The 9222-nt window shown below is 50.7% G+C and overlaps 1 long non-coding RNA gene across 1 annotated transcript; it reads left to right on the plus strand.

The window, feature by feature from the left end:
- The first annotated feature begins 3565 nt into the window (after window positions 1–3565).
- On the plus strand, window positions 3566–8985 carry LOC308650624. The gene is made up of 2 exons (XR_014022363.1): window positions 3566–5214; window positions 6547–8985. It is a non-coding gene; the product is annotated as an uncharacterized lncRNA (long non-coding RNA).
- The last annotated feature ends 237 nt before the right edge of the window (window positions 8986–9222 follow it).

The following is a 9222-nucleotide window of genomic DNA, read 5'->3' on the forward strand; positions in this document are numbered from 1 at the left end:
GTCATTACAGGGTCAGCTTCCTGGGCCTGCTCCCTTCTGTCCTGGGTTGAGTTATTTCTCACAGGTCCCTCAGCCTCTGCAACTACTTTGGGTGGGGCCAGATCCACTAGCTCAACACACACCTCCAAATGGCCAAATCCAAGCAGAGGCCTGTCCTGTGCTCAAATCTAGACCCAAATTTGGTTCTCCCCATGGAGAAACAGAGATTGCACAGTGAGGGGAGCTTGTGCTGAGAACCCAAGCACAGGTCCAGATGCCACCTAACTATACGCTGTATGTGTCCAGGGTGGTGCAAGGCCTGGAGGGGCCACCCACTGGGTGGACCTCTAAGCGCTAGGCACAGTAAGGCAGGGGTCCTGGGACAGGAGGCTTCCCTGCTCCTCCGCTCCCTGCCATCAGTCCACCACCAGGAGGTGCTTGTGGCATCTTCAGAGCCAGCCAGAGGGGACTGCGGCACTGGTATGTGATAGGACTTGTTCACCCACTCCTAGCTCTATCATTAAGGGCAGATTCCTCAGGCTGGGGACCCACCTTCCAGAGCGGCTTCTGCCATGTGGGATAAATGCTCTGATTGCTAGGTTGGCCCGATCTCAGCGTCTTTCTGCAAACTGCCCATCCTTGGGTGGCCTCTGAGCTGTGGGTGACCCATTGTAGAGTGGGGATGATAATAATGGCATCTCCTGCTCAGGGCTGTTGTGACGACAGACCAGGAAAGTTCCTGACTCAGTCTGTGGTGCATAGAAGGCACTTGGTGGCTGTCCACTGTCTGAGGCCATCTTTACCATCTTCATCTGTGGCCCCATTTTTGCACATTCAGTATCAGGGTGCTGATCAAAGGAGCTTTTTTATGGGGCTGGGCCACTCTGCCAGGGAGGGATGCTGCATCTTGTCAGCATGGGCTCTGGCTCTCCACCAGCTTTCAGTTCATGTTTTATAAGTCAGACTCCTAAGAGGGCCTGGGGTTGGGGAGAGAAAGGTCAGGGCTCTTGGTGGGGGGGTACACATGCATGCATTAGCTTTCTGTCACCATAACAAATACCTAAGATAATCTATTTATGAAGAGAAGAGGTTTATTTTGACCCACAGTTTGGAGACTTCAGTTCACGATCCATTGGGCTTGTTGCTTGTGGGCCTGTGGCCAGGCAGTACAGGATGGTGGGAGCATGTGTGCAGCCAGACCACTCACCTTATGGCAGGAAGCAAAACGGAAGGGGCTGGGGTCCCACTATCCCTCCCAGGGTACCCCCAATGACCTAAGACCTCCCATTGGGCCCCACTTCTTGGAGCCTCCTCCACCTCCCAGGAGCACCACCCTGGGAACCAAGCCTCTGACATATAGAACTCTGGTGGCCTTGAGGGTCCCAACTATAACAGGGTATGACAAGAACCTTCATGGATTGAGAGAGCAGGGGCCCACATGGGTGACCACACTGAAGTCATAGACCTTCTCTGGAACCCTCTCTACCCACCAGGGAGTGTCTGTTATGCACAGAGGTGAGGCCTGCTGTTGCTCTCCCTGTGGGGGAGCCTTTCTTTCCTCATGCACATGTGGACTCTAGGAGGGCAAGAGTAGCAAAGGGAGCCGGTCGTGGTGGCCACGCCTGATCCCAGCAGCTCGGGAGGATGAGGCAGGAGGATGGAGAATCCAAAGCCTCGGCAACTTAGTGAGGCCCTAAGCAACTCAGCAAGACCCTGTTTATAAATGGATATGAAAAGGCTGGATGTGGCTCAGTGGTTAAGTGCCCTTTGGGTTCAATCCCTGGAACCAAAAAAAAAAAAAAGGATAGTAAAGGGAATGGAAGCACCCATCAAAGTTCACGGTCAGCCATGCGGGAGCACGGGGTGGAGAGAGGCAGAAGGGTGTGTGATGGAGAAGTCCAGACCCAGTACATCTAACTCCTACCAGCCTTTGTGCAAAACTCAAGCAAGACAGCAGGAAGCAGTTCCACCCTCTCCTGGCCCCACAGCAGCCTGCCAGCTTGTCTTTGGAGTGCTAATGGAGAAATCCCTGCAGAGCCAGCAGCCCCTTCCTGTCTGCCATTTGTACTAAGCACTTGGTATTTACCTCAGTTACAACCGTCAGGCAGGCCGCACATCTGCATGTGGACATGGCGGCAAACAACTCTACACACTGTATTATTTATTTATTTTTTTGCTACTGGGGTTGAGCCCAGAGGCACTTTACCACTGAGCCACACCCCCAGCCCTTTTTATTTTTTTGAGACAGAGTCTCACTAATTGCCCAATCTGGCCTCAAATTTGCCATCCTCCTGCCTCAGCCTCTGGCGTGGCTGGGATTACAGGGGTGCGCCGCCACACCTGGCTACACGCTTCACTTTAAGAGCTTCTAAGTGTCATGAGTCATGTGGACCAAGCATGATTTTATTATTTATTTAGACAGGACTCATGGCATTAGCTATGGCAGGCCTCCACCAAGTCATTAAACTTCCTCATGCCTCAAAGTAAATAAAGACTGTAAATAGTGAGCTGAAGGTCAGGACACACCACTGGGATCCCTGGCCCTTCCTGGGCACCCTGCAGCCCACCCTATGGCCATCCACTCAGGACACACTAAAACTGCTATGTGCCCACTCCCATGTCGTCCTCATGCGCCCCAGGTAGCCAGCCTTCTGGGGGGAAAGCTGAGCCAGGCACGTGGGCCTGTGAGTGTCCCTTTGCTGCCTGATGCTTGTCATATTCACCTTGAGGAAGTCAAGGTCCCAAGCCCTGCTGGCCCAGGGCCGCCTGGGTGGCAAGGCCTGCAGATGTGCCTCCCAGTCCTGAGTCCAGGGCTTCTTTGTAGCATTGCCTCAGGGTCTCATAGCAACCTGGGAGGAGACAGCAACAAGGGCCCCACTCTGGAGACAGGAGACGCAGGCAGGTCCAGGGGGGACTCAGCCTCACTCCATGGTTCTTCCAGGCCCCTGATACCTGTGGACATCCCAGGAGGGAAAGTGGGAAGGAGGTAAATAGAGAGAGAAAGAGAGTGCAAGCAAAGCTGTCACCTCCTCAGAGGTTTCCTGGGGAGCCACCCGCTGGTACACGCCCCTCAGGCTGCCTAGTCCTCTTAGCAGCATATGTTCCTCTCCTCTCACTTTTGAGATTCCAATATTGCACCTCCAGGGGCCATTGTCCCTGTGTGTCATCCCTGGCCCCCCATATCCTATGTGTCTGCCCCTCATATCCAGAGGGTTGGGGCAAGAGGCCGCTGGTGGTTCCTCCCAAAAGCAGAGCAGAATGGACAGAATACAAGTACTGGTCCAAATGAGGACCCACTTTAAGATCTCAAAATCTGGATTTTAAAAATGAACATGATAAGGGTTGCACCCAATAATTTCTTTTTTTAATATTTATTTATTTTTTTTTTAGTTTTCGGTGGACACAACATCTTTATTTTATTTTTATGTGGTGCTGAGGATCAAACCCAGCGCTGCGTGCATGCCAGGCGAGCGCACTACCGCTTGAGCCACATCCCCAGTCCCCCAATAATTTCTTTTTTTTTTTTTAAAGAGAGAGTGAGAGAGGAGGGAGAGAGAGAGAGAGAGAATTTTTAATATTTATTTTTTAGTTCTCGGCGGACACAACATCTTTGTTGGTATGTGGTGCTGAGGATCGAACCCAGGCCGCACGCATGCCAGGCGAGCGCGCTACCGCTTGAGCCACATCCCCAGCCCCCCAATAATTTCTTTTTTAAAAAAATATTTATTCTTTAGTTGTAGGTGGACACAATACCTTTAATTTTTTAATATGGTGCTGGGGATCGAACTCGGTGCCTCACACATGCTAGGCGAGTGCTTTTCTTCTGAGTCACAACCCCAGCCCCCCAATAATTTCTTTAAATAGCATATTCCCCACCTTGTGGACAGTGGTCAAGTTTAGCAGTGGAGGGGCCTGGCGTTTCTGGGGGCAGCCTGATGGTTCACCTTATGTGTCGACTTTCCTGAGCTAAAGGTGTCCAGGTAGCTGTTTACGCATTATTTCTGGGTGTGTCTTTGAGGGTGTGTCCAGGCGAGATTAGCATCTGAGTTGTGGACTGCAGGAAGCAGAGGAACCTTCCCAATGCAGTGGGAAGAGCAACTAGGCAGAGGAAAGGCAGGGTCTCCCTCTCCTGAGCTGGGACATTCTTCTCCCTGTTCTTGGGCCTTTGGACTCAGACTGGGACATACACCATTGGCCTTCAGTTCTCGGCCCTTCCGTTTTGGACAGGAGCTGTAGACTGGCTTTCCTGGAGCTCCAGCTTGCAGGTAGTGGTAGCAGGACTTCTTGGACTCTCTGATTATGTGAACCAAGCCGTCTTTCTGTATACAGACGGCCCCTGACTTACCATGATTTAAAATACAATCTTTCAGTTTTACCAGGGCACGAAAGCGATATGCGTTCATTGGAAACCCTGCTTGAAATTTTGATCTTCTCCTGAGTCAGCACTTTCTAAGTGGACCCTCTCTCAAGATGCTGTACAGTGAGCCATAGCTGTGCCAGCCCAGCGACTACAAGGTGAAATGACCCTCCGTGTGCTGCGCACTGACCCACAGCGTGCTGTGCTGCTCAGCCACGAAGCTCGGTACTCTTAGTGTTAACTGAGCATGGCTTTACAGGGACAAGACCCCATGCAGGTTGGGGAGCACCCCTATCTGTATGTGCTCTGTGTCTCTGGAGATCCCTGGCTAACACACATTCCCAGTTCATACCTCGGGGCCCCACATTTCTGGGACTGTCCCCACATCTGGCTTGGTCCCCAGAGAAGCATTTTGAGTTTCAATCCTGGCAGTTTCCCTTGTGGAAAACAGTTATTCTTTATCCTCAGTGAGAATTTCAAAAGGCATCTAAGCTGTGAGGCTTCCTTTCTCTCTTGCTGGCCTTGTTAATGTCCCGTAGCAACCTTCCCTGGAGTGGGAGTGAGAGGTGGGACACCCTCCCCGTGGCTACAGCTCTACGGGTGCTAGTGGGGTGTCCGCCCCACCCCCTGCACATTCCATGTTGCTCTCAGCACCATCGTTAGAGGGCAGTCCGTGGCTGTGGCAGATGGGGCTGCTCATGTTGTCACCCCTTCTGAGGGACCCCTGCAGGCCTCGAGAAAATGTAACCAAAATCCTGTCCCTCTAGCTCAGGGTTGCTCCTGCAGTTGCTGTAGACACAGAAGACACAGACTGCTGCAGAGGGAATGGCCACCCAGAACATGTAACCTGGGCCTTACTTGGAATAGGGTCTGTGCAGGTGAAATTGAGGGAAGGCTCTGGAGAGGCTTTCGTCCTGGATTAGGGTGGGCCCTAACCCCATGGAGTCCCAGTAAGAGGAGAGGAGGAGAAACAGACACACACAGAGGAGACCATGTGACAGCAGAGGCAGGACTAGGGAGATGTGGCCACAATCCAGGGATAACCTGGAGCCGCTGGAAGCTGAGCAAGTCAGGATGGAGCCCCCCTAGGGCCCTTGCAGGGATTTTGGACTTGGGGCCTTCAAAACTGTGAGACACTAGTTTCTTTGTTATAAGCAGCCCAGTTGGTGGTACTTGGTTGTGGCAGCCATAGAAAACTGGAGATGGGGCTGGGGATGTGGCTCAAGCGGTAGCGCGCTCGCCTGGCATGCGTGCGGCCCGGGTTCGATCCTCAGCACCACATACCAACAAAGATGTTGTGTCCGCCGAGAACTAAAAAATAAATATTAAAAAAGAAAAAAAAAAAGAAAACTGGAGATGAGGCAGGGGTCTGCCGGGCAGGTATGGAGGCACTGAGTAGTGTAGTCTCAACGAGGGCATCACCTGCCCAGTACCAGGGTGGCCCTTCCCACCTGAGTTCAGACACCTACCTCCATGGAGGCAGACCCCAGAAAGGCACATGGATTAAGTAGCTCTCCTCAGTCAAGGGTAGCTCCCAGAGCATTCCCGGCTGTTGGGGGATCAAGTCCTAAAGGAAGCGTCACTGCAGTACCCTTACAGCCCCCATTATTTTTAGGCCAGTGATGGGCAGAGGATTCCCTCACTATGGGAGAAGGGGGTTGCCTGGTTCTGATCCAGATGGAACCCAGTGCCCAGCATGCTGGTACCTACCTGCGATCCCAGCTACTCTGGAGACTGGGGCTGGAGGATGGCAAGTTTGAGGCCAGCCTGGGCAACTTGTGAGAGCCTAACTCAAAATAAAACGTAAAAAGGGCTGGGCATGTAGCTCAGCTGCAGAGTGCTTGCCTAGCACACACAAGGCCCTGGGTTCTGTCCCCCGCTGCCACAAAAAACAAAACACATGGGACCTGGAACTTAGCAGCCACCTTGTGCCCTGTCCCAGCCCAGCTGTCACCTGGCTCATGGGCATTGCCAAGAGGCCTGAGTCACAACGGCCTACAGTTGCAGAGCCTGAAGAGGGCCTGGCCCACATTCCTGTCCCTCCCAACCCTCGCGCCTGTGGTTGCCCATGTGCGCTTGGTCAACAGGCAGCAAGATCACTAATGACGTGAGCTTGCCACAGATGCCTGATTGCCAAACTGCACCGTGAGGGTTCTTGTGCCGCCATATTGGTCAGGTGGGCCTTGCAGCAAACCTGTCGCCTCTCTCAGCTCTCCACCTGCTCGGGCCCTGCTGTGCGTTGTGTGGTCATCTGCTCTCAGCATCACATGAGAGGAGGAACTCTGTCCCCCAGGCTTCTGCTGATGGCTCTCTGGGACCCGTGAACCACAACAAGGGCTGCACAGAGCTCAGCCCGCCCCTGGCACCTTGGCTCAACCTGCTGCTGACCTTGTCCCTTGAGTCATCATAAGTGTTCAGGTGACTACTTCATCCCTTCCTTAAAGCTAATGATGCTCTGCAGTAGGACTTAATGCTTCATTGACAAGGATCCCTCTGGTCACTGAAATTTTCTTGTGATTTTTTTTAACTACTTTAAAAAATGTGGTAAAATATACATAAAACTCACCTCTTACTGGTTTTCAGGGCAGAGCTCGTGCCCACCTCATCACCACCTCCAGCCCCAGAACTGTTCTCACCTTCCACACTGCATCGTCCCCTGAACACTGACTCCCTCTCCTCCCCTTCTCCCAGCCCCGTGGCCTCTGTCTCTGCGTTTGACAGCTCAGCACACCTTGGAATAGCTGGGTTGGGCTTTTTGCTTGCTTCACTTTTGTGCTCAAGGCTTAGCCTTGTCACAGCATGCGTCGAATCCCCTCTATTGTCACGGGCACTCGCCCATCACGTCTCATCTTCCCCTCCATCCCTCAGTGGACACTGGGGTTATTCTTACATTTGGGCTATTGTGGATGATATGGCTATGAATGTGGGTATACAAATATTTCTAAGATCCTCATTTTGATTCTTTGAGGTTTATGCCCAGAAGAAGAATTGCTGGACCACATGGTAATCCTATTTTTATTTTTTTGAGGAACCACCAAACTCGTTTCCACAATGGTCACCCACTAACCATGTGGAAGGGTGCCCGTATTTCCACATCTTCACCAACGCTTGCTATTCTCTGGGTTTTTGTTTTGTTCTGTTTTTGGATGGTGGCCATGCTAATGGTGGGAAATGGTGTCTCGTTATGGTGACTTGCATTTCCCTAATAATTAGTGTTGCTGAGTGTCTTTCCATGTGGTCATTGCCTACAGTATTTGTGTGTCTTCTTTAGATTGATGTCTGATGTCCTCTGCCCACTTTTAAAAATCTGGTTCTTTCATGATTGCTGTTGTTGAGTTTTAGAAGATCTCTAAAACTGGGTATTTAATCTCTTTTCAGATTTATGATTTGCAAATATTTCTCGCATTCTGTGGGTTACCTTTTTACTCTGTTGATAATGTCTCCCCTGGACTTTAGTACTGGGGTTTGAACCACATCCCCAACCCTTTTTAATTTTTATTTTATTTTATTTTGAGATAGGGTCTCACTAAGTTGCTTAGGGCCTTGTTAGATTACTGAAGTTGGCCTTGACTTTGCAATCCCCCTGCCTCAGCCTCCCAAATTGCTGGGATTACAGGTGTGCACCACCATGTCCCATAATGTCTTTGATGCACAATTTTAAAAAGTTTTTTTTTTATCGAGTCCAATTTGTTTGTTTTTCCTTTGATCATTGGTTTTCTCCTTCTTTAAAAAAAAAACTTAATTTTTCAAATTTAGCAAGTGATGAACAAATTAATTCCTTTGTTTTTAGTATTTTCTGCCCCAGGCACGGAGGGTAGATGACACTTCTTGGCCCCTGATTGATCTCAGCATTGATCTATGGAAGGCCTTTCCTTTATTTTGTAAAGAAGTAGCTGCTGTAGCCTAAGGGCAGACCAAAGCGCTGCCTACCTCTGAGGTGTGGTTTCCAAGAACCGGATGGCCAGGAAACCCGGATGGCCAAGACTGGGGCACAGGCCACAGGGTAGCCATGGAACTGAGTTTATAGATAGACACAAAACCCTGAGGTCTGATGCTATGGAACCAGGTTTCCAGACGGCCTTTATATCAAGACTAACTTGACCGGGCACATGGCTTCCCCTACTCAATTCTGACTGCCGGCCTTTGGGTGTATGTGGCCAGGAAAACCCTAAATCTGGCAAACACAGGGGGAGATCAACTATACCATCAAGAAGTGGGCTGTTGAGGATGTCGAATACCCTGTAGAAGGGATGCTGTCCCTCCGATGCCCAATGCAGGTGATTCCGCCATGGACTCCCAACAGGTCTGAGAACGCAAAGGACTGGTAGACCTTCACAAGGCCAGAATGGTGGGGCTCTGCCCTGCTACAGGGGAGGCCAAGATCAAAGCCAATGCACAAGGGCCAGGGCCAAATGGAGGAGAGAGGCTCAGTCTGGAGTTTGTCATTGAAATTCTGCAGGTAGAGGTGCCTGAAGTTAGAACTACTCACAGACCAAGGTCTGGCTCCATCAAAGTGAAAATGTGGGTCTCATTGAAAAGCAGGAGCAAAGTGCCATTCAAGGTGTTAGCATGTAATGAATGCCTCGCTCTCTCCTGTGTGTCTCTGGACTGCCCATGGTATTTTTTTATTTGCCATTCCATATCATTCTAATTTTTATTTTTTAAGAGAGTGAGAGAGGAGAGAGAGAGAGAGAGAGAATTTTAATATTTTTTTTTTTTAGTTCTCGGCGGACACAACATCTTTGTTGGTATGTGGTGCTGAGGATCGAACCCGGGTGGCACGCATGCCAGGCGAGCGCGCTACCGCTTGAGCCACATCCCCAGCCCCTCCATATCATTCTAAATAAAGGAAAATGAACATTATAAATCATTGGCATGTATTTTAC

Source organism: Spermophilus citellus (assembly GCF_964194105.1).
Source record: "Spermophilus citellus genome assembly, chromosome: 6".
Taxonomy (NCBI): Eukaryota; Metazoa; Chordata; class Mammalia; order Rodentia; family Sciuridae; genus Spermophilus; species Spermophilus citellus.